Genomic DNA, 24739 nt, shown 5'->3' with positions numbered 1-24739 from the left:
TCGGGATACAGAGACAGTCCCGTAGTGCAGAGGTTGCCAGGGAGGCAGTGCAAGTGGAGAGTGGCCCAGTTGCAGGTAGAGTGCAGTTTCAGTCAATAATTTAGCAGGATAGAGGGGGGAGAAGGCTGAAGCAAAGAGGAAGGTTTTGAGGTGCTTCCTGAACCGGAGATGGTTCTCCTCAAGTTTCAGGGAGGCAGGAAGGCTGTTCCAGAGGGAGGCCCCTGCCGCAGAGAGAGATCTACCCCCAACTCGTTGCTTGGAGAAGCGGCTGACCTGGAGGGAGTTGGAGACGGATGAGCGAAGAGCTTGAGAAGGAAGATATTTAGGAAGAGAGAGTTGAAGGTATTTAGGCCCCAGGCCCAAGAAGCCCTTGTGGACAATGCAGAAGGTTTTGAACTTAATCCTTGCAGCCACTGGGAGCCAGTGTAGAGATTTCAGTCCTGGAGAGATACGATCCCTGGGCTTAGGGCCAAGGACAAGTCTCTCAGTCCTGTTCTGGATAAGTTGCAGAGGGCGGAGAGTAGAGACAGGCAGATTTAGATTGAGGCTGTTACAGTAGTCCAGCTTCGAGAGAACCAGGGCTTGGGAGACAGTGAGCTTCTGGGGGAAGGAGAGGAAAGGAAGAATACCTCTGAGGAGGTGCAGCTTGTAGTTGGACTGCTTAGAGACGTCAGATATGTGAGGAGAGAAGGAGAGTGTGGAGTCGAAGATGACCCTGAGGTTTTTTCCCGATGAAATGGTAAGGAGAGAGAAACAATCATAGGTTATCAGAAGAAACACGTCAGTCTTCAGACCAATCCTAACTAATTATTTTCTTCTATGCAAAGGGCGTTACTGCTGAATAGGAGAATGCATTACTGCTGTGTGCTGCAGAGGTAATGCAGTGAGTTATTTTTGTTGTTGTAAGCTTTATTTTAATGCAAGCTCCAAACAAATGATATCGAACGTACAGCCAAGGATCTTAATTGCCATTTTGTCTGACTAGGTACATAACACAGGGTGATAAGTGTTGAGTTCACACTAATTTTTAACAATGACAACTCGTCCCCACCCTGCCCCCGTCCTTCAACATAACAGTGGTGGCGTAACAGAGTTCCACAAACTTATTAGCAGTCTTTCCTCCAGGGGCCCCTCCAACAGGTTGGGGAGGCGATGGCCCACCTAGAGAACTGTGACGTTACGAAGCATATTGGGCATAAAGTAGTTCTGTTCTTTACCCGAGACATATTCATTAAACAGGAGCTACAAACTGAGGAATTTCTGATAGTTGCCGTTGGCCAATGCGCACACTTTCTCCATTGTCACAATTCCCCATATCCTTACCCACCACATGGCCATTATTGGCCCCTCTTCTGTTTTCCAGCCATCGGCTTGCGTAATCCTTGCTGCTGTTAACAAGTGTGTAATGAGGGCAGCGCCCGCCTCACTAGCATGATAGAGGCCCTTGGCCACCACTCCCGGTATCACCACCACCAGGTTGTGGGGCAGCTGTATTCCCAATATGTCCTTAATATGGCTCAGGACTTCTTTCTAGAAGACTTGTGCCTTTGGACAAGACCACCACATATGCCCTAGGTCTCCCACGTGCCCACAATTCCGTCAACACAAGGGCAACACCTGAGAGTTGATGGTATATAATCGGTGTGGGGCCATGTACCAACACAAACATATTTTATATGCTGACTCTTTGATGGCCATACATTTGGACCCTTTGTGTGCTAGACTTCAAATCTGGCTCCATTCCTCCGAAGTTATAGTGGCCCCCAAGTCTTGCTCCCATTTAGCCATGTATGGTAGGATATCCCCAGGTGCAGCTTTATCTAGCAGACGGTAGAGTCTTGCAACGCCTTTCTGGGGTAACCCCTTTCTAAGTGTGATTTCTAAGCCTATCGGCACTCTCGTGGCTGCCTCTCTGACCACCCTGCTCGAGATCCAGTGTCTGATATGTATGTATGGAAACAGTTCCTGTTCAGTCACGTGGAATTTTATTTTACCGTCTTGAAACTGGAATGGGACACAGCTTGTTAAAAATCAGTTAAAGTTAACGTCGCTTGGCCAGCCCAGTTCCCCCAAAAATTAGGGGACCTACCCGGCCTGAAATTGGCATTATGTCCCACTCGCGTGAATAGTTCCAGCCCCGGTTTCAACTTCTTTTCTCGCAATGCCCTATCCCAATGAGCTAATGAGCACCTAGTGGTTTTGAGTATTGGGCTTTCTGTCCCCACAGGCCGACTTTTAGAGGTACCAGAGGGGGCCCAGTGGGATGTCGGTAGCACCTTACTCAAATTTGCACCAACCCTTATGGTGAGCCGACAAGGACCATTGCAACATTGGGGCCAGCTGTGCAACCAAAAGGCAGTGGGCCATCTCGAGGGCCCCTAATCCTCCCAATCCCGGTAATCGAAAGAGAACCCTCCTGAGCACCCTAGGCTTCCTTCCACCCCAAATGAAACAGAGGACCTCTCTCTGCAGCTTCTTTACCATTTGGACAGGGATCCAAATCGGAACGGAGCACACCACCAGAGGGTCATCTTGACTGCTGCTATGCGCCAAACCATGAGAGTTCTTGCATATCCCACCTCTTAAGGTCGCCGTGTTTTCCATAACGCCGGGATACTAGCTGCAAATAAGTCCCCATACTTTAGGGTCAGTTTAACACCCAGATACTCTATTTCGTCCCGTTCCCAGATCAGGAGAAATCTCCCACTCATCTATCTACCATCTTGGGGTCCACTGTAATGTTAAGTGCTTTTGATTTTGAGTGATTGATTTGGAATCCTGAGACCTATGCAAACTCTTCTAAAAGTGACATCAACTTTGGGTTATGCCGTGTCGCAGAGGAACAGCATTACATCATCTGCATATAGCGCAATCTTGTTGGTGTCCCCCTTGACTGTAACCCCGCGGATTTCCACATTCACCCTGACTGCCATGGCCAAAAAAAAGCGTTGACAGTGGCCAGTCCTGTTGAGTGCCCCTTCTCACCTGAATTGAGTTTGAGAGACCTCCACTGATCTGCAATTTCATGGAGCAAATTTGAAAATTGGCCAGCCCCATGCGCGTGAAGACCAGCCCACATCCATACTTCTCCAAGGTTAGCCTCAAGAAGCCCCAGTCCAGACTGTGAAACGCTCTGGTAGCGTTGAGTGCAAGTATGACACCTTTTGGGCAGTCCTCCATCCCCATCATTCACTGCCCTTCTAATATTGTCTTGGGCATGCCTCCCCTTGATAAACATGCTTGATCTCGGTGTATGATCTTTGGTAACACCCCATTAGTCGCTAAGCCAATTTTTTTTTTTTTTTGCATAGAGTTTGGCGTCCCCATTAAGTAATGAAATAGGGTGCTAACTGGCACACTCAGTCGGGTCCTTCCCTGGTTTTAAGGTGGTCATAGAGGGTCCCATATTCCCAGAGATCAGACCCGTATCCCTAACCTGATTGAATAGTTTTGTTAGAGGGCCAGTCAATATGTTCCAAAAAGTGTTATAATAGGCATTACCCAGGCCATCTGGTCCTGGGGTCTTATTCCCTGGAATGGATTAAATGGTGAGGCCCACCTCTTCCTCCATAATAGGGGCCTCCAAACGTTATCTACCTCTCCATTTGGGGCAGCTCTAATTTCCCCAAGAAGGCCTGTTGGACAGTAGGGTCCCGGTCTTCCCCTCTCAAGAGTTGGGTATGAAAAGCCTGCATATTTCCAATTTTTCAGCCTCCCCCTTTGCAACTGTCCCTCTGGGTTTTCAATTGGGTCATACCGTTTTTGGCCCTTTGCTTCCTTAGTTTTGCCACCAGGAACCCATTAGCCTTATCCATCTCAGGTAGTAGGATTGTTTGATTTAGATTCAGAGCTGCGCCAACCTATCCACCAGGTGAGCTTCTAATTTTGCCCTCGGCTTCATCAGGGCCCACCACGCTTTCTGAGACCCACAGGATTTATGTCCCTCTGCTTCTTTCACCTCCCACTCTAAGGCCGCCGTCTGGGCGATAAACTTCCCTCTTATCATAGCCTTACTTGTGTCCCACACCATTCGAAAGTCCACGGCCCTTGAATAATGTTCTTGGAAATAATTATGCATGACTGTTTCCATATGTGTTTTCAATGCCAGAGCCCTTAATATCAATTTGTTCAATCTCCATAGCTTACGTACAGCCGGAGGAGGCGCAAGAGGTTTGGCCCGGAGTATAACCGGGGCATGGTCTGCCAGATATCGCACCCCATTTGCTATCTCTATTACCTGTGGGATAAAGATGTCCGATATCAGGAGCCTATCGATTTGCAAGACCCCTCTGTGTGCTGCAGAGTAGTGTGTATGACCGTTGTAGAGGAAGAGCTAAATACCCCTACCAGAAGCTCCGACGCCATGTTGTCTATATGTTGGAAACCGGAAATTGCGACATGCGCAGTGCCAGAGAGGATGCCTATACCGCAAAGAATCCTTGAGACAAGTTATCCATTGAGAAAACCTTATATGCATGCACAAAGAAATAATAGTCTTCTGGCGAAAGAAGTGTGAAAATGAATGGGAAAGAAGACTGCTGATGTCATGTTAAGCAGAATTGACGCACTTAGAAAAGATGTTAAATGAAGAAAGAAAATAGACATTCTATAGAACCTGATGACGAAGTAATGAAGTATCAAATAAAGGCAACATTTAGGTATGCGCTAATGCATATTTATAGGAACGTATAGAATCTGGATGTTCCACAATGCACTTTAGCAAACCTGAACCCTTTGAATAGAAAGGGCTCGAAGTGTGGCGTAGTTGGAAAATAGCTGATGGTGAAGGAGAATTTAAGAAAGGCTGGCTGGCCCAGCACCAAGAGTCGGGGCCAACGTGAGCCTGGTTGTCTGTCAAAAAGCTACATGGACGTGAGAAAGAAACAAACTTCTGTTCCAGAGGTAATGGAAAAACACTGAAGATGCCAAGAATTCATCATTTAATAGTATTTCATGCAACGAAAATCTCTAAAACATGGTCTCCAGTCATATGGTTAGATGGAAATAGACTGGGTCAAGCTACACCGAAACCAGAAGATAAGATCATGCCACACTCCCTTTTATTCCCGGACATAGTGAGCTTATACAAGGCCGAGTTCAAAGCCTTAATTGAATGGCAGACCACAGGAGTGATGATGGATGAGGGTTTATTGGGTGGGAGGCATGACCAGGCCAACCCTCCCAGCACCTGGAGTAACCAGTGTGCGTGCTGCTAGCAAGTGGAATATTCCAGAAAGTTACAAGCTTGACAACCAATTGTAGAGGGCCACGTATTAAGGAACCCTATAGTTTATGTAACCAATAGGGTGTTGAGTGTTAGTATGACACAGAAGATGACTTGCACTTGGGATGGGCTTAGTTGTCCACCTGATCTTGCAGACCCAATCACAGCCCCCCGTCAGTATGGAACGAATACTTAGATGTTCCCTTTAAACCTATCACTTTCCTTAGTACGTTTTCTTAGTTTGCCACATAGGGTGACATCAGTAGTGACACATTTTTAGTATGAGTGTTGTTTTTTAAGAAGTGCATTGAGACTATGCTGTGCGACATCTGTTGATGTCCGTTGTAACTCCGTTTTAGATAATTGTTAATAAAACAGTCGGTTTGATTATTGATGTATGAGTAAATTCTGCATCCCCACCCATCTCTGAGTATTGCTACATCGTCTAAAAGGGCCCCAGGTCCCGGGGTTCACGTGGTAGCAGAAAAGATCCATTGACCCAGTAAAGCTTTTAAGGGTCTCGGAATATCGGACGTCCTCCACCATTTAGCTGGAGGACCACGAGGCTTCCTGTGGATAGCAGCCGAGAACGATCACGCAAGACAAAAGAGATGGGTGGGACGGGTCCCTCTTTCATGAAATCCCCTCCTGGTTTCGACAGGGAGCTGAGCGGACCGAAAGCGACGGTGGCCGGTTGAGGAGGAGACGATCACGAGGGTCAGGAGCGAAAAGCGAAAATGGTGAGTAGATGAGAGAGGTGGCAAAAAACAAATTAATATTAATTGGGGAAAGTGATAATGGGAAGAAAGTAACGGAGGGTTGGTTGGGTATTTAGTTGATGATAAAGAGCGTCACATAGAGGTATATGACGAGGAGCATCGCAGATAAGCCCAGAATCCCAAGTTCAAGGAATGTTTAGAAGAAGTTATTTCAAAATCCAAGTGGATAAATAGACTACGCTCTAGACAAGGTCTGCGAAAGGAAATAACTTACACTCCAATCAGAGTAAATTTAGGGGCAAGAATAGCAGCGAGGAGCACTGAGAAGAGATCTATGTTGAGGACGGCCAGTCTGTGTACATTATGTATTTTGTGTATAGAGAAAAGAATGAGATGTCGAAAAGCGACAAACAATCGATTGTGTTAAGATGTTGGGAGTAAAACCTATTTTATTTAGTCATTGTCGGTAACGACTGAATAGGTAGATTGAAGTAAAGTATGAAATACAGGGTTGGAGCAGCAATGATTGGTGTGTGCTCATATTTATTTTTTTTCTGAAATGTATTCTTTTTGTGTGAAATAACGTATTGACAGTCAATTGAGACTCGTCACAATGGGGGATGTTATTCCACTGGTAAACCTGTGTAAGCAACTGCCAAAACACGCACCCAAGCTTAAGCAATACAGTGCCGAATGGGTAAAGGGCACGGCAGATAAGATATTCATGCCAAGGCCACAAAGGGGATCGCTATCAAAAGCGGTTTTGCAACCCATGACCACATACTTGCACGCTGCATACACAGGAAAGAAATTGGAGAAAAGGTTAGCTAGTTTAGAGCTTTGGAAAATGTACCAAGAGGAACGGGAAGACCCACCTCCTGAAGACTGGATGCGTAACCAGTGTAAAGAGGGGGGTATTGTGCCTTCTGGCCCCCCGACCATGCCTGAAGTAAATGTTGATAGTGCAAAAGATGATAGATTGTATCCATTAAGGGAATTAAAGACAGCGACAGGGTATAGTAATCCGATACATGAACCGCCTGCTTATAGCAGTGATGAGAGTCCAGAAAGGACTCCAGAAAAGGTAGTGATCTCTAAGGTCTTACAGGACAAAGAGAAAAGTAAATGGCCAAGTGTGACCTTAGAGATAGAACGAGAAATTAAGAGATGGAAAGAAGAATAAGACAAAGTTGAGGAGATAGCGCTCATACAGAATGAATGGATGGGTGTTCAGATATTGCTCAAACTTGATGGTAAGAGCATCGAGGAAGTAAGGCAAGGAGAAGATCAAGATAAGCAGAATAAAAAGACGGAACGAAAGAAACGATTGAAAGAAGACAAGTATAAAAGAAAGAGTAGACAAAGGCGAGAACAGATGTATCAGGAAGAACAGTTAAGAAAGGAAGAAAGAGCAGAAGAGCAAAGAGAGCAATCGAAGAATGTGATAGATTAGAAAAGAAGAGAGATGAGGAGGAAGAACAGACATTTTGAGATAGAATGTAAAGACGCAGATACGAGGAGGTGCGTAGAGCAAACAAAAGAAGGGAAGTGAAAAGACAGGAAGAAGACAGGAAGAAGAAAGGGTTAGAGGGGAGCAAAGAAATGAAGGGATTTTGACGAGGAGATGGAACGAAAGAGAAGACAGAGGGCACGCAACATTGATTGCATTGAGAAAGAACTAATGGAACCAAGTCCATTAGTATTATGGGGCGACATAGAGGAGTTTCTCCCATCGCAAGAGGCACTGGCAGGACCCTCTAGGGTAAATCTCGAGGACAATTTTGAGATATGAAATATCAGAGACAGAATCGATAAAGCGTATCAGGAGATGAGGACCAAAAGTGAATTGAGGAACAGGGGAAAAGAAGATTGAAATTGCCCAGTCACGAGGTAAGGATGGAAGTCTGTTTAGTCTCATGCATAGAGCTTTGTCTTTGGACAGGCTGACTCTAAACAGAGACGAGAAAGAAGACAGCCATACTAGTTGGGTACAAGATATGTCAGACGAAGACCAGGAAACCTTCTGTGGGGAGGAGGGTGTCGGTACATGCGGTCCTGAGGGAAGCTTCCAGACAGATAAGGAAGTGAGATGGTCAGACTTAGACCAACCTAAAGATGGGACGCAGAGCCTGTGGCGTACCCAGAGCGACCCTAAAGGGTGATCTCATAGTGAGAGGGGAGAATTGCTGCCACATGTGAGCAGACCAAGATCATTGCCAGGGAGAAGGTGATCAGGAACCATTGTCCCTACTATGGACAGGCAGACGATGGGAGCCGATTGCGACTATGGCATCTTGCAATTCCCTTTATTAGAGAAAGGAGGGGTCAGACCGCAGTATATACCCTGGCCCCTGATGGATAAAGATAATTTAAGATGCAAATTGCCCAGCTTAACGGCGGGTGCAGGAAAATGGATCTATGAATTGGAAAAAGTAACAGGAGGAATACCTTAGCCATAGGGGGAATTAAGGGTCTTCTAGCAGCTATCCTTGGGGAAAGGGCTGATGACATTTGGTCGAGATCAGGATAGTCACACAGAATACAGCGCATGACGGGGCGCCGTTTAATAACTACAGAGCAGCAGTATGGAAAGCGCTTAGAGTACAATATCCAGATACGTCGCATATGGGTGCAATTATGGCACTTAAGATGCAAGAAGGTGAAGATCTGCTTGCTTACATTCAAAATGTTCAGGAATAGTGGTCTTTGGAAACTCGAGAACCGTCGGGGAAATAAATACCTGTATTCTACCATATTTTGTGTCATGGAGTGGCAGAACAGGTACAGAGACAGCTCAAGAAGTTGGTGGGAATGGAAGCCAAGCCATGGCAGAAATACAGTTGCCCATTGCGCATTATTGCCGATTGTTGCAAGAGAAGAATAAAAAGAGGGAAGGAAGCTAAATTAGTTCAGAAAAAACGGTCAAAGTACGCTATAGAATGACCTGTACTGACAAGCAGAGATGGGATGGGAATGCAGCAAGCAGCGGGTATGTCACAGATGAATAGTCAGTGACAACCAGACCAAGGAGGTAATGGGTTCATGTCGGGAGGCAGGGGAATGGGTTTCAGAGGAATAGGAGGCTTTCAGAATAACCAAGGTGGTTTTTAGAATATGCAGAATGATAATCAAAGCATGCAGGGAGGGCAGATTAGAAGACTCCCTCGTGTGTTGCACACGTGGAACGACAGGGCACATTGTGCGAACATGTGGGAGCCAGGGATATGCACAGAATGGGCAATTCTCAAGAGGAGGAACAGCTTATCCTCCAGCATATAGCCCACAAAGTAGGGATGGGTTTGCCCAAGATCAGACAGTGTATCAAGCACAAGCACTGCAAATGCAACAGGCTTGACAACCACAGCAAGCACCATTGAATCCGACACAAAGCCAGTCACAGCACGCACCCATGCAGATACAGCAGAGTGCAAACACAGGACAGTTATTGAGTCCTAGAGAAAGGGAATCCTTTCACAGGCACGGAAGTAAGCATGTATCCACAATAGGACAGCTCACTGGGTGACTTGATGTGTTCAGTACTATCGGTGATGCCAAATCCTCAAGAGGAACCAAAATTTGATGTTACCATAGGAGGCAAATCTTTTTCTTTTTTAGTAGACACTGGGGTAACTCGCTCATGTATACGCGAGGGAATATTTTCCTCATCAGAAAATCCCATGAATGCTCAAGGTTTCTCTGAGAAATTACCAGTCTCTATAGGTGAGTGTGATATGTCTGTCCCATTATTGTATTCAAGGCAGACACCAGTCAGTATTCTGGGCTGAGATTTAATAACGAAGTTAAATATGACAATCTCTTTCACTGAGGAAGGTATAGTGTGTTCAACGGCAGGAATACATTATTTAAACGTGGGCAAATTTATCATGGCATTTACAGGACAGATAGCTCTGCGAGGAATACCGTTAGATCCAGAGGTTTTTCACTATGGGGTACACATTTTGTTAACATGGCGCCCTGGCTTAGTGGGCAAGATTATGAGAATACCTGACAAATTTTTGTTCAGGCCACAGATACCCATGGACGAAGAGGGGGGACAGATTTTCCCCCTAGAATAACAGGCACCATAGTATGAGGGGAATTGGCCATGCTCGAAGGATTTGATGATGAGGGCAGGCCATGGAGAATGGTGATTGCCATAGGGGAAGGATACAGATTGACTAATGTCACTGACGAGGATATGTTTAAAGATGACCTGTCAGACGATGAAGTAGTGTTCGAAATGAGAATTACATATTGGATTAGGGCAGAAAGAAGAGAGATCCCACGGCGAATGATGATAGTGTGGCAGCGCTGCGCATTTTTTTATGAAGACATGGAAAAGGTGCCAACATCTTTATGGACTACGGGCCCCTATGACGTAGGCCTGTTGAAGGGGGTGGGAGAAGTTAAGATTAAATTGAAGCCAGGATCAGTTTTACCTTGAGCAAGCCAATACCCTATGTCTCGAGGGGCAGATGAGGACATTTTTAAGACTATGGGCCTCATTACACGGATGGCGGTAAGGATTTACCGGTACTGGTAAAATACCGGTACCGGTAAATCCTTACCGCCTTACTACGAGGTCCCTTTGCGGGTTGGGGGATTTAACGCCTGCTTTTTGCAGGCGTTAAAAACCAACCCGCAAAGGGACCCAGGGAGCTAATTACGGTACCGCAATTTGCGGTACCGTAATTAGCGCCTTCCCCATTCCCATTGAGCCCTATGGGGCAAAAATGGGAATGGGGAAGGGCAATGGTAGAAGGGGGAATTACCGCCCCGCCAACCTTGGAATGGGGCGGTAATTCCCCTTTCCGCCAAGGCGGTGCCGGTATTTATAATAGCGCCATGGTTCTCCGCCATCCGTGTAATGAGACCATATATCGGCTATGATGGAACAAGGTATCTTGGTGATGTCAGTCACCGTGTAATACTGCAGTGTATCCTGTGAAGAAATAGAAGGGGGGATTCATGGTGTTTAATACAGGACATGAGGCTGATTAACCAGATTGTAGAGGCAGAGTTTCCTTTGGTTCCGAATCCTGTGACAATTTTATGAAGTATTCGCCCAGAAGCATGATATTTCACAGTGATTGACTTGAAAAATGCGTTTTTCTCAATCCCGTTGCACAAAGATTCCCAAGATCTTATGTCATTCACGTTCCGCCGAACTAAACTGAAAAACACACGTTTGCCTCAAGGGTACTTTGAGTCTCTGTCCATTTTTAATAGGGTCCTGCAGATGGACCTAAGTAATATTGATTTGCTGAGTATTGTGTTGCAGTACATAGATGATATTTTAGTCTGTAGCACGACAGAGGAAGGGTGCAGACGAGACTCGATTCAGCTGATGATTATTCTAGCAGACAAAGGATATAAATTGGACAAGGAGAAATTGCAATATTGTCAGGAAGAAGTGTTATACATAGGTCAGTTAATTTTGCATGAAGGAAAGAAAGTTACACCCGAAAGCGCTGAGGCAATTATGAAAACATCAAAACTGCACACGATAAAACAAATGCAACAGTTTCTGGGATTGTGTAATTATGTCAGAGCATGGGTATTTGATTATAATTCAAATACAAGACCCCTTTTGCGGGCTCTGAAAAAAGCACAGGTGAATAAGGAAAAAATTGAATGGACAGTGGAAATGGAGGAAGGGTTTGATGAATTGAAAAAAGTAATTTGCACAGCTCCAGTTTTAGGGATTCCCAATTATTCTGAGGATTTCTATTTATTTTTGCACACAAATGGAACAGTTATGACAGCATTACTCACACAGAAAACCGCATTGGGGTACAAACACAGCATATTATAGTGGAATTCTAGACCCATTCATGAGAGGGCATTTCCAGTGCGAACAATCGCTGGCAGCAGCCGCGTTTGTCTATTGAGAAATCTGCAAGCATCGTGATGGGGTGTTCCATGACTTTATTTGTTGAGCATGCATTGTTTGCTGTTTTGAAGACACCTAAGGGTACAATGACGTTTCAGAGAGCTTCTGCTTATGAGATGGGTATATTAAATCCAGCGATTAAAATCGTCAGGTGTAAAATAGTGAATCCTGCCACGTTTGTAGCCCAACCACTGGCAGCGGATGAGCAATGGCATGATTGCTCTAACTATGAGGAATTCTATGATGAGATCCCAAGGGTAAAGGAAAATGCTTTAGAAGCAGGGAAGGTTCTCCTTATTGACGGTTCTTCGAAAATCGATCAAACTGATGGAGAAAGGCATTCAGGTGCTGCTGTGGGAAGGCACAGAGCTAATGGGGAATTTGAAGTAATGATAAGTGCAAGACTACCGTCTCACTTTTTGGCAGAGGGTGCAGAATTGGTGGCGCTTATTGTCACGCTTGAGAATCACCAGAACAGGAAGTGACAGTGTACAGTGACTCCGCCTATGTGATGTCAACCGTACACGCAAGGTTAGCACGTTGGAAAAGGAGGGGCTACCTCCGAGCGGACGGCACTCCAGTGCAAGACGCAGCATTATTGGATAGGCTTATTAAGGCACTACGACTCCCAGTAGCCATAGCAATAGTTAAGTGTGCTGCACATACTAAGAGAACTGACTTTATTTCACATGGAAACTAAGCCACAGACGAAGAGGGAAAAAGGGTTGCATATTCACGTGATATTATGAGTTTGATACGCCAGATGTAAAAGAAAAATGATCACTATAATGGTTGTGAATGAAGGGTTTAACCATTTGTCAAGAACGCAATTGATCGAAATTCAGAGTGGAGCTCCACAGGAAGAGAAAAAACTGTGGACGCGGAGTGGTTGTTTTTTATCCACTTCCGAAACATTGTGGCGACAAGACAGCACTGGTAATCGAGTAATGCCTGTAGCCTTATTAAGGGTGGCATTAGAACAGCTACACTGCCCCGCACATGTAAGTAGGGAGAGCTTTGCAGCAACCATTGCGGAGGACTGGTTCGTACCGAACCTGTTAGAACACGTTACTTTCTATGTAGTAAATTGCATCGTATGTCAAAGGTTTACGGCTGGGCACACGCTGCGAACAGTTAGAGGAGTAATTCCTGGTCCTTTTCAGCATTTACATATCGATTATGTTGACATGCTGCAAGTTTGTAATGGATACAGTTATATTATAGTGGTGGTGTGCCCCTTTTCGAGATGGATTGAAGTCGGTCCATGCACACATTCTGATGCCACTTGCACTGCAAAGTTTTAAGTCTGAGAAGTCTTTCCTAGATGGGGAGTATGTGAGGTGCTGAGATCTGATAATGGACCTCATTTTGTGAATGAGGTATTTGAACAGATTAGTCTATTGCTCAGCATTAAGCATACTTTTTCTTCTGCTTATCACCCGCAAGCGAATGGGATATGTGAGAGACTCAACAGTCTTCTCAAAGAAAAAATGGCAAACTTGAAATTGACACTGAAGAAGGGGTGGCTGCACTGCCTACCCCTTGCATTATATGCATTGACAAATCAGCCCGGATCAGACCACCACCTTACACTCCATGAGTTAGTTACAGGGAGGTGTATGAGAACGCCTCTGACTCCTCCATCGATGGCTAGGAGTGATGCCCAGGAAACTGCAGAACTGTTAGTAAATGAGTTCCATGCATACTTAACATGTATGACCGCTAGTATCTCTGTCATTTCAGATCAAATCAAGCGAAGGGGTGTCGGACTCAGGACAAGATGAAGACAATACAGCAACCAGACCTGAGAAGATACGTGTTCCTAAATAGTTTGCCGGAGATACCATTTTAATTAGGAACTTTACACGAAAATGGCACGAGCCTAGGTTTAGTGGTCCTTTTGTAGTGGAAGACATTACTCCTGCAGCAGTTAAAGTCCAAGGGAGGCTAGCTTGGATCCACTTGGGAGATGTGAAAGTCTACACTGGTGAGACTGTCACAGCCCCACTCCATTCAGAAGTGAGTCAAGAATAAGAAGTTCAGCATGTGCAGACTCGATCGATGACGGGGAAGAAGGACGCAGAAACTATCCAGTAGATAGACGAAAGTGTAAATTTGGACTGTAGCTCCCCTGAAACACTCCTTTATAGATATTGTAGCGGGAAGTGAGAAAGATATTCTTGAGCCACAAGAGCTTGTTGACATTGGACCTTAGGAGTGCTGAAGTAAATGAAAAATGCCTGATTTAGACTTAATTTTTTCGACGACTGGAAAAGGGAGCAGTTCCCTGACTCGTTTCTCACTGAATTTCTCTTTGGAGGTGTAAATGGTCCTGTCAGATGTTGATGTTCACAGACTACTTCTTGCTGTCTTTGTTTTTATACTCCGAGCTTACCCTGCTCTTTTTGGGAGGAGCACTGATGTGTGTACTTTTATCCAAGATCCTAAAAATGGCCTGCCAATTAGATGATTATTGGCAGCAATTGTAGAGCAGATAAGGCAGCTGCCTGAGCATTTAACGAGATTGCCTGATTAAAGAAGGTTTTCCTTCCTTAAAAGTAATTACAGGCAAAATGTGGTCTATTGAACATATTGCAATTCCAGTGAGTGAGCAGAGTCAATGACATATGGAGAGACATTGATGGTTCAGCCTAATGTATTGGTGCATAATATATGCCTCTTCAGCATTTATTATTGTTTTTCTAATTCTGATAATCCACACTGTGTATTTTGTTTGTCCCAGGAAAGAGACAGTTTCCTTGATTCTTCCTACTCCAGTGACCTATGCAGAGCCAGATATTGCAAGAAGGCCTAGGCATATGTGACTGTTCCCACACCAGTGGTGCATGAGAAGGCACCTATTTCTTTGACAAGTGTCCCTATGATTCTTCCTGTAGGAAGAATGTATACTGACGTATTTAGTGAATTTCTTATGCAAGCTCACTTAGCAAGAAAGAGACCCAAGAGAAGTGCAATGGATGAACTAAATGATTATTTAGATAGTACAGCACATTTTGGAAATAACATGTGGTATCAGCACATGAAAGAAGTGGGAAAGAGAACTTCTAAGGAGGATTGCTATGTTTGTGCACTCCTACCGTATGCTATGGGAAAATCTAAGATATTCATAGCTATATAGATAAATGTCCAGACAGCCCATTGGCTAACTCACCTTGCGCTATGCCATACAAGAGGTCAATTCCAGGGTCGAACGGCATCCTTGGTATGGGTGACAGAATGGTCATCACCAGATGAAGATGACTATGTCCAAGATTTGAAGACAAGAGAAAGAGCACACACCAGAAATCATGTGATAAGATACGAACAGCCTGGAATGAAGAGAGCTGGAATTAGGGAGATAAACAGGAAACTCAACTGCCAAGGAAAGGCTGATGAAGGAGTTTCGTAGCTGCAAGGAAAGAGGCCAGATGCGAATCCGGGGAACAGTACTTTCTCCAGATGGCTGGGAAGAAGGCATAGTCATATGCAGAGCTGTGGCAGTAACTGGCCATCACAAGCCAGTTATCTAAAGAGTGGAAATGGATGCAAACCTCTCTGGCTGAGTCTTGCAAAATTGCTGACATGGGTCATAGACAAAGGAGGCCCACTGCAGATAGGGCCTTTGGCTAGTGAAGAACTATGTTTCAGAAACAATGGCACGAGAAAAGTCAGAGAAAATCAGTAATGTGGTTGAATCTTCGATGTGCCAGGAATGAAAAATGGGACAGTGATGATAATGGATCACTACTGGGCCTGCGGATCCAGAGCTTACATGAAGCTTCCCAGAAATTGGGTAGGACTGTGCTCTAAAGTGATTGTTCATGTTCCAGCGTTGGTGATCCCAAAAAGTGACCTGAACATTGGCGAGTTTCCAAAAGCAGATGCTCACCTGAGAAAGAAGAGATCTGCTGAACTCCTAATTGAATGAAAAGGGAGAACTATTTCTCAGCCAAATCAATGGAAGCTTTTGATGCTATTCCATATGAGCATAGATTTTTCAGCAAGACTGCTTCAGTTTTCACTATTATCTTTATGCCTGGGATCCAGATGATGCGGGATGCCAAGTGGTTACTGATCACCAGATGGTAACTTTTGCAGACGATTAACACCACAATAAAGGGATTCAATGCTATCAATGAAGAGCTGAGAGCCATATGACTGATGACCCTTCAGAACAGATATGTCTTGGATATGATCACAGCAATGGATGGAGGTGCTTGTGCCAAAATCGGAGAATCGTGGTGCACATTCATACTTTCTCATGATGACGAGAATGGCACCTTGACAGAGGCCATAACGATGCTGACAAACTTACACGTCAGGATGGAAGACGAAGTGGAAGACATTTCAGATGACTGCTGGTTTGCGTCGATCTTCTCATGGGTTCCACAATGGATGGCGAACATTTTCAAGTTCCTTGGAAACCTGTTGGTGATGATCATGTTAGGATTCTGTGTGATCAGGATAATAATCACACAATGCATGAAGACTGCAAAGAAATGAGTAGGAATGAAGATAGTGATCAATGTAAAATCTGGGTTCAAATCCAAAGAGTTGACAGATGAAGAAATCAGAGACTACGTAAAGGCCAGTGTTCATGCACCCGAAGGAACCAAGTTCCTGTATCCGAAGAACCACAAGAAGTATGTGGGAAGATGGATTTACTGCAGCCCGAATGGACAATGCAGTCTAATGACTTAGAGTATTGATGAGCATGTGAAATCAGCAGGATGCCTGAAAGGAGTCCTAAAGATATGGGCTCCAATGAAGCACTTCTTCAGACAAGGATGTCTCGATGTGAAGATTGGTGAGAGAGTGGTTGATGAATCGCCCAGAGGGGGGAGTGTAGAGGAAGAGCCTAATACCCCTACCAGAAGCTCCGGCCCCATGTTGCCTTTATGTTGGGAACCAGAAATTGCAACATGCGCAGTGCCGGTGAGCATGCCTATACCGCAAAGAATCTTTGAGACAAGGTATCCATTGAGAAAACCCTATATGCATGCACAAAGAAATAATGGTCTTCTGAAGAAAGTCCCGGAAGAAGTGTGAAAATGAACTGGAAAGAACACTGGTGACATCATGTGAAGCAGAATTGATGCACTCAGAAAAGGTGTAAAATGAAGAAAAAATATAGACATTCTATAGAACCTGATGACGAAGTAATGAAGTTTGCCTGTGCAAAGAAGCACTGAAGAAAATGCAAGGTCATTTTACAATTGTACAGATGCAGTAACGTAAGCAAAGTAATCTTGAGGCTGGCTACGTAGTAAATCGTATAGAATCTGGATGTTCCACAATGCACTAAGGCAAACCTGAACCCTTTGAATAGAAAGGGCTCGAAGTGTGGCGTATTTGGAAAATAGCTGATGGCGAAGGAGAATTCAAGAAAGGCTGGCTGGCCCAGCACCAAGAGTCAGGGCCAACGTGAGCCTGGTTGTCTGTCAAAAAGCTACATGGATGTGGGAAAGAAGCAAACTTCTGTTTTGAGTGGTAATGGAAAAACACTGAAGATGCCAAAGGTTCATCATTTAATAGTATTTTATGCAGCGAAAAGCTCGAAAACATGGTCTCCAGTCACATGGTCAGATGGAAATAGACTGTTGGTCGAGCTACACCAAAACCAGAAAATAAGACCATGCCACACTCCCTTTTATTCCAAGACATAGTGAGCTTCTACAAGGCCGAGTTCAAAGCCTTAATTGAATGGCAGACTGGAGGAGTGATGATGAATGAGGGCTAATTGGGTGGGGAGGCATGACCAGGCCAACCCTCCCAGAACTTGGGGTAACCAGGTTGCGTGCTGCTAGCAAGTGGAATATTCCTGAAAGGTACAAGCATGCCAACCAAAGAGTAGAGGGTCACGTATTAAGGAGCCCTATTGTTTATGTAACCAATAGTGTGTCGAGTGTTAGTATGACATGGAAGATGACTTGCACTTGGGATGGGTTTAGTTGTCCACCTGATCTTGGAGACCCAATCACAGCTCCCGTCAGCATGGAACGTATACTTAAATGTTCCCTTTAAACCTATCACTTTCCTTAGTAAGTTTTCCTAGTTTGCCACATAGGGTGATATCAGTAGTAACACATTTTTATTGTAAGAGTGTTGTTTTTTAAGAAGTGCGTTGAGACTATGCTGTGCGACGTCCGTTGATGTCCGTTGTAACTCCGTTTTACATAATTGTTAATAAAACAGTACTCATTTTTGCCAACTTCCTGAGTCGTTTTGATTATTGATGTATGAGTAAATTCTGCATCCCCATCCATCTCTGAGTATTGCTACCTCATCTTAAAGGGTCACAACTCCTGGGGTTCACTGTTCATGCTGATTAAAAATCGCCAGGTTTCAATTAGATGTAGTTCTCTGAGGAAGTGCACCAACGCCTGTCTATGCCTAATATCATTGGGTGTGGGCGGAAGAGTTTTATCCAGTCCATTAAACAATTAAAGTCCCCCCACTGCCACCTTGCCCACACACCACACAGCCATCTTTCCCAGCAAGCCTGCTAAAATCTCATCCTGTTTCTTATTAGGTGCGTATATCACTACCAAGGTGACTAATTGGCCCAGCAATAAACCCCCCAGAACCAAATAGCGTCACTCTGGGTCCTTATAGAGAAAGCGTTTGATGAAAGCCATCGCCACTCCTTTCTTTTTGGTGCCTCTAGAGGCAAAAAACTGTGTGGGAAACTCTTTATGCCTCATGTGGGGCTCATCTTTGGGGAGCAGGTGTGTCTCCTGTAGCCAGACTGCTGAGGCCTGCAGCTCTGTCAAGCGCTTCAGAATTGAGCATCTCTTGACCGGCGAGTTTAGGCCCTGTACATTGAGGGAAACCATATGGATCTTAGCCATCATCCAAACATTTTATATCGTGTCCCATGAGGACCAGTGGGAAAACCCCCTCTCAAAGCAGCTTTTAGGACTATTGTGCACCACCACCATACCATTAACAGAGAGAAACAAGATAAGCCCCCCCCAACTTCCCTCCAACTTTCGAATCCCATCAAAGTAGGTAATTTATTCAGCCACCGGGCTCTGCAAAGTAATCTGGGGTAAGTAGGACTCATTTCTGACATCCCATCCGCTCCCCGCTACTCCCCCTTAACCCCCTCAGAATGCCTCCCTCAGAAACTCTCCCTGACGTACCCCATGCCACCCTTCAACACAATGTGAACCATTTTCTATCCTGTGGATGGATTAGATTCACAGCCATGAAATGTGCCAACCAAGCCACAGCAGCCTCATCCAGAGCACCCCAAATCGATGATCAAGTAAGGGCCTGGGACTCCCCGGCTCCTCCCTTTTGGCTGCAGGCAACACATCTTCCATCTCTCTCTCTTGGGCAATGGTGTAGTGTTCATACTGTCCTCCGGATTGGCCACTGGTTCCATGGGCTGCACTGTTTCGTCTCCCTCCATCATTTCTGCAGTTTCTTCCTCCTTGGTGATGGTAAATGATTGGCCTTGCCATTCAAAAAGCAAACTGCATGAAAATGTCCACTGGGTACCGTATGTACTTGGCTTTGAGCCAGCTAGTGACTAGCCGCAATCGCTTTAGTTTAATCATCATCACCCGGTCCAGATCTTGAAAGAGTGCCAGGTAGGTGTCTCGGAACCGCACCAGCACTCGATTCTGTGCCACTCTCATGATTTCCTCTTATACCTGAAACAGGCGCACCCTGGTCAAGACATCTGGGGCTAGGTTCCTGCTCAATTGATAGGAAGAATACACGTGGTGGGTCGGGTCCAAGACAATATCCCGCTCAGTTGGGGCATCCAATAGGTGTTGGAACAGTGCTGCCACATATTCGGGTAAATGACTACGTCTGGCACTGACTTGGGAACACCCCAAATGCATATATTATTCCGCCAGGATTTATTTTCGCCATCTTCCTGTTTACTGAGGACCAGATTCATCTGCTGCTCCAAGGTGCCCACTCGTTTTCACTGTGGTCATGCCCTGGCTCGCACAACGCATTTTCCACCTCATCGACCCTCCTCTCTACTGCCAGTACATTTTTATTGAAATCCGCAGTAGATTTGGAGATGTCAGCTGCACTGTCCTTAATATCTTTCTTGAGTTATAGCAGCATTGCCATGAAGTCAGATCTCCTTGTCGACGGGTTGTCTAATCTGGGGAGGAGGGGCGAGTGTGCCTGCGCTGTTGTCGATTGTTGCGAGCGAGCGCTTCTGAGAGTCAGAACTTGCATTAATGCCTCTATGTCACCCGAGATAGGTCCCTTCTGCTTTGCTGACTATTTCAGCATGATATATTAAGTCCTCAGGGCTTAGAATATGCAGGGTGTGAGAGGCTGCTCCTATGGTCCCTCTGTCAGACTTCGTTCCAGTGTCTGTCCAGCCTCTCCAAAGATCCTCACAGCTCTATCCAGCCCCCGGACTGGCCCTTAGTGGAGAAGTCACTGTCCTCTCAGATGTGTTACTTCCAGCGGTGCAAAGTATAGAATATGCCTATGTGTGTTTCCTCCTGAAAACTTCAATCCATGCACCCTCTTCTCTCTGCTGCCACAATAACGGTGAACTCGATGGTTAACTCGGCCCAGCATGTAAGCCCTCGCCCATGCGCTGCCTCTCACTCCAGCCTCTGGAGACCCATGCACACACCAGGTCCTCTGGCACCCCAGGCCACATCGGGCGCCCGCCTGCCGCCTTCGGACGAGGTAGTCTGCTTACTTCCACTTGCCTCTGCAATGGCGTACATGCCGGGAGACGTAGGACGCCCAGCCAGTGAGTGCCGCACCGCCATCTCTGCGCCTCCCAGGTCCGGACGGCTCTCCGCTCCTAGTCCAGCATTCCCTAGATCTCGATTTCTGCTATTGCCACTACGGGTGTGGACCTGCGGCAGGTGGACAGGAGGATTTAACCCTGCTGGGCTCGGCTGCGCCCCCCCCTGGTCGTTGTGCTCTGCATGGGGCCGTCATCATGACTTCGGCGGGAGTTCTGCAGCGGGTGACGCATACCTGCCTTCCCGTGCTTCAATCAATCCCATACTTTCGGCAAACTGCTGCTGCCCAATCCGACACCTTTTATATCATTTTGTGGGGAACTCTGACGTTCTAGAGGGGGTTGTTCACCATAGAACAGGTACACGGCTCACCACGCCCCAAAATGCAGTGAGTTCTTAGCTCAGATCATAAATTGTCACCAAGATTATCTAGCTTTGTAGCTACCTACATTCCAAGATGGAGCAGTAGAGAGAAAGCTGGTGAATGCAGCTTCTGTAATGCAATGAAAAGGACATTTTTTGAATTGCGCCTGTTGAGAAGCGTGCTGCTGCTCTTGTGCTAGGTTCAGGTAATACGCAATAACATTAAAAAAACACAGTCTTGAGCGGAGAATATGGGATACACATACATGAAGTTATGCCTCTCCACCCACTCTCTATAATGCATGATGGGAAAAATGTAGCGTGGCTCCGGAAAGCAAACAACCTTGCACCAGACAGTTCTCTGGTTGAATATGTAGTTTTAAACTCCTTCCCATTCCCTTGACCAGGTGACAGGACTGTACCTAATTCATCAGATGATTCACAAGAAGGAGTTTGTTCACCAATGAAGATTAAAAATAAAACATTAATTTGTTCTCCTCTAAAGCTTCCTGACAATGTGAAGTGTATTCTTTTATTCAACCTGTTCTTTTTGTTGCGCTCTGATAGTGGCCCAGCTATTATGCTATACTCGGGCACACATCTAGTGTAATATCCTGCCACACCATAGAAGGGCCTGCGCCATCCCATAGCAGGGTACAGTAACTTATAATGCAGCCAAAATGGACTGTCTGCGGTGTTTCCCTGAGAAATCCAAAGGTATGGTTCAAAGCCAGTTGTCCATTTGGACCAACACATTTATTTTACACATTTACTACCATCTACAAGCTTGTTGGGATATTGACTTGACAGCAAGATCTCTCTGAGGGCACCTGTGTCCAAATAAAGCTCAGATGGTTCTCGGCCAAATTGCCCTGTTAGAATGCATCAAAGCATTTCTAACTACTGAGCTTTTTTCAATCCGTTGTGCAGGCAGTACTTTTATCTCACATTGGTGGGGGCAATTCCATTTTTATGGGTGTCCACACATGTGTTTTAAGACCCTTGAAGTAAGCATTTCATATGGCTGCTTATTTGACCACATATCTCCCATCCTCTACTCATAACAATGCTCATGCACCTCATTTAAATTGGTGGGGCTTCTGTGATGCTGGAAATGCATTTGAGGGACAGGGCCTCCATATCCTTGTGTTTTATTGCTTTATCATGTGTGTTCTGTCTTGTTTTCTGCACAGGAGTTCATGCGGGACTCCTGGCGGTGCAGCTCCTCCTCTTTTTGGTCATGGTGAACAGACCCTTGGGATAACCATATGGCATCCATGGGTGAGAGTACAACACTGTACTCCTAGTGTATTTTTTTGGGCACCTGTGTGTGGCCCACAGAGCAGGGTATGGGCTGGTGGCAGCTCCGTGCTGACTTTGACAGGTGCTCTGAGTGTCCTCCATTTTGGGATACCCAGGCCCTGTCATTGGAATTAGTTGATTCCTGATAGGAAACAAGATGGCCGCTGTGGCCTCTTGCTTCCTATTGCCTGTTACCTTGTATTCCCGAAGTCCCGGGAAGCCCTGACTCTGTTGCTTCCCCATGACTGGCTATTGGGTGGAAGTTACATATATGGTGTTGTGGGGAAGTCCAGGCCAGACTGGCTGGAGCCTTCCCAATGACTGTATGTTGTGGGTACGCCCGTGGGGTGGGACCTGGGTGAATGGAGTGTGTGACGAATACGCATTTCATGTTGCTGGTGTCTAGTATCTGGTGTTAAACACAATGACTGAGACAGCCCTGCCCGAAACTGGTATGAATGCAGTGTAGTGTTGAATGGCGTAGTACTTGTCGGAATCCATATTCTGTGTTGTGAGTGTGTGGATGGAGAAGAATGGCCTGAATTCACTGTGCGCCTGATTGGCTGCCTGAATGCCCTTCTGAGTGATTGGTTGCCTGAGTGTGACCCAGCAGAGTAAATGGGAGATCAACATTATATCTGGGGGCCTCTCTTTACTAGAATTCTTTCAGAAGCTGAAGTTGAAACTAATATCGAAACTGACACTTAACTTTGAAGCCCACTGGAAGAAGAAGAACTGCTGCTGCTGTCCTTCGCTAATCTGAAAGCTGCTGTTCCTTCAAGGAACCTATCCAAGAGAGCACATGCCTAGAAGACCTCTTCCCGCGCTAAGAGGGACCATCGTACACTAGCTGATCTTTGCCAAAGCTCCCTAGTAGACAGACTTACGAAAGGCTGCTGACTGGAGACTGGGACCGCTGCAGAATCACGAAGAGAAGCACCGGACAGCGGTCTACCGTCAACGACCACCACCGCCGACGGGAGCCTCCGTGCTCCTTTGCCTAAGAACATTTGATCCAAGGACGCCCTCGCCTGCACCATCAACAGCTTTGTCCCACCAGAGAAAGTCGAGGCGCTGACGCGCCGAGGAGCATCCACCGTGGGTTTCCCACCACTGGAAGACCTCAGAGACGCCGACGAAGCTACTGAAGCCAGTCATGGTCCTGCCCCGTCCTCTGACGCCAGACACCTACAACTCGACACCCTCGCTGGGCCAAAGTTCTTCGTTGACTCTTTGCGGCAACAAGCACTTCTCGTCGAGGTGCACCGCACGCCGCCGCTTGCAGGACGTTTTTCGACCGATCATCAACGAGCACCGCAAGAACCAAAGCTGTTGCCTCTACGCTTGTTTGTTCATCATTTCCTCATAGATTCTCGACCATCCGTGGCTCCTGCCTTAAAGGGAGCTGCTCAAGAAGGATCCCTCGACGACCCGACGTCAAACACTGCTATTCCAGGTTATTGGGGTTGTAGAACTATTTAGAAGGAAATAAGACTCTTGTCAACAATATATGGACTGGGCTTGTAGGATATATCTTTATTTACAGGTTGCCCAGGTGGGGGGATTCTCATAGAGAACTGTGTCTAGTGGTTGGGGCCAGTATTCTGCCTATTGTTCTAACCAACTGCTTTCCTCCTATGCCTATTGTTGGTTACCTTTATTAATTGATTTATGTGACATTTGACCACCGTACAGTTCATGCACTTCAATGAAATCTGATATAACTGTGGTGCCAGGTAGAACTGTGTATATATTTGCCATTGTAGATTAACTGAGCACAAAGTGAGTTATTGTGATTGTTTATATAACCATGAACCTTAATTATATAAAGAATGTGTTTTCACTAACACAGTGTGTGGCCATTCCTGTGTGGGTTCTTGGGGACTACACTGTACTTAAGAACTAGCCTGCATCACCTCCTGAGAGCTTAAGCCTTGATTGCTCATCCACGATACCAAATAGAGAATCTTGGCTGGGGTCCTCTGTGCCTCTCCTCTGCCATATAGAGGGCAGGAGTACAGCTACCCCCTCCGGTCCTTTACAGCTTCAACAACCGAAATATCTCTTTATCTCTCTGATAAATATATTTTATCGGGTGGTATGCAGAAACCAGAAGTAAAATGTTAGCACAGCTTGCCATATCATGTTTTTAAACGCAACTCTACGACCCATCAGGCCTATTCTTGTGCAATTCTCGGAATCTGGAATTCTCTTCCAGTAACATTAGCTATGCATTTAGCCCATACTGTTCTTGCTTTTCTCAAGGAACTAAAGATCTATGATTTTCAAAATAAGCGGTATCAGTTTTGCTTTTTAATGTCAGCTCTGTTTGGTTGGGATTCTGAATAAGCAGCTGTGGCCTTTCCGGGCCTGTTTGTTTGTTTGTTTGTTTTTATTATTTGTATTGCGCGAGTGTACCCGAGGGTATCAGGGCGCAGCCTTTACAAGAATATTTGAAGCTTAGTTACAATACACATAGCTAATACATAAAAGGAAA

At 45.7% G+C, this 24739-nt stretch overlaps 1 protein-coding gene across 1 annotated transcript in view; it reads left to right on the top strand.

Annotated features, from left to right (window-relative positions):
* Positions 1-24739, top strand: part of LOC138563770 (methanethiol oxidase-like) — a 421550-nt gene that overhangs the window by 34721 nt on the left and 362090 nt on the right. The gene's annotated exons all lie outside the window — the stretch shown is intronic.

The sequence above is a fragment of the Ambystoma mexicanum genome, chromosome 1p, assembly GCF_040938575.1.
Source record: "Ambystoma mexicanum isolate Mex_15411 chromosome 1p, UKY_AmexF1_1, whole genome shotgun sequence".
NCBI lineage: Eukaryota > Metazoa > Chordata > Amphibia > Caudata > Ambystomatidae > Ambystoma > Ambystoma mexicanum.
Note: the sequence above shows the minus strand (reverse complement) of the source record. Positions and strands in the feature narration are given on the sequence as shown.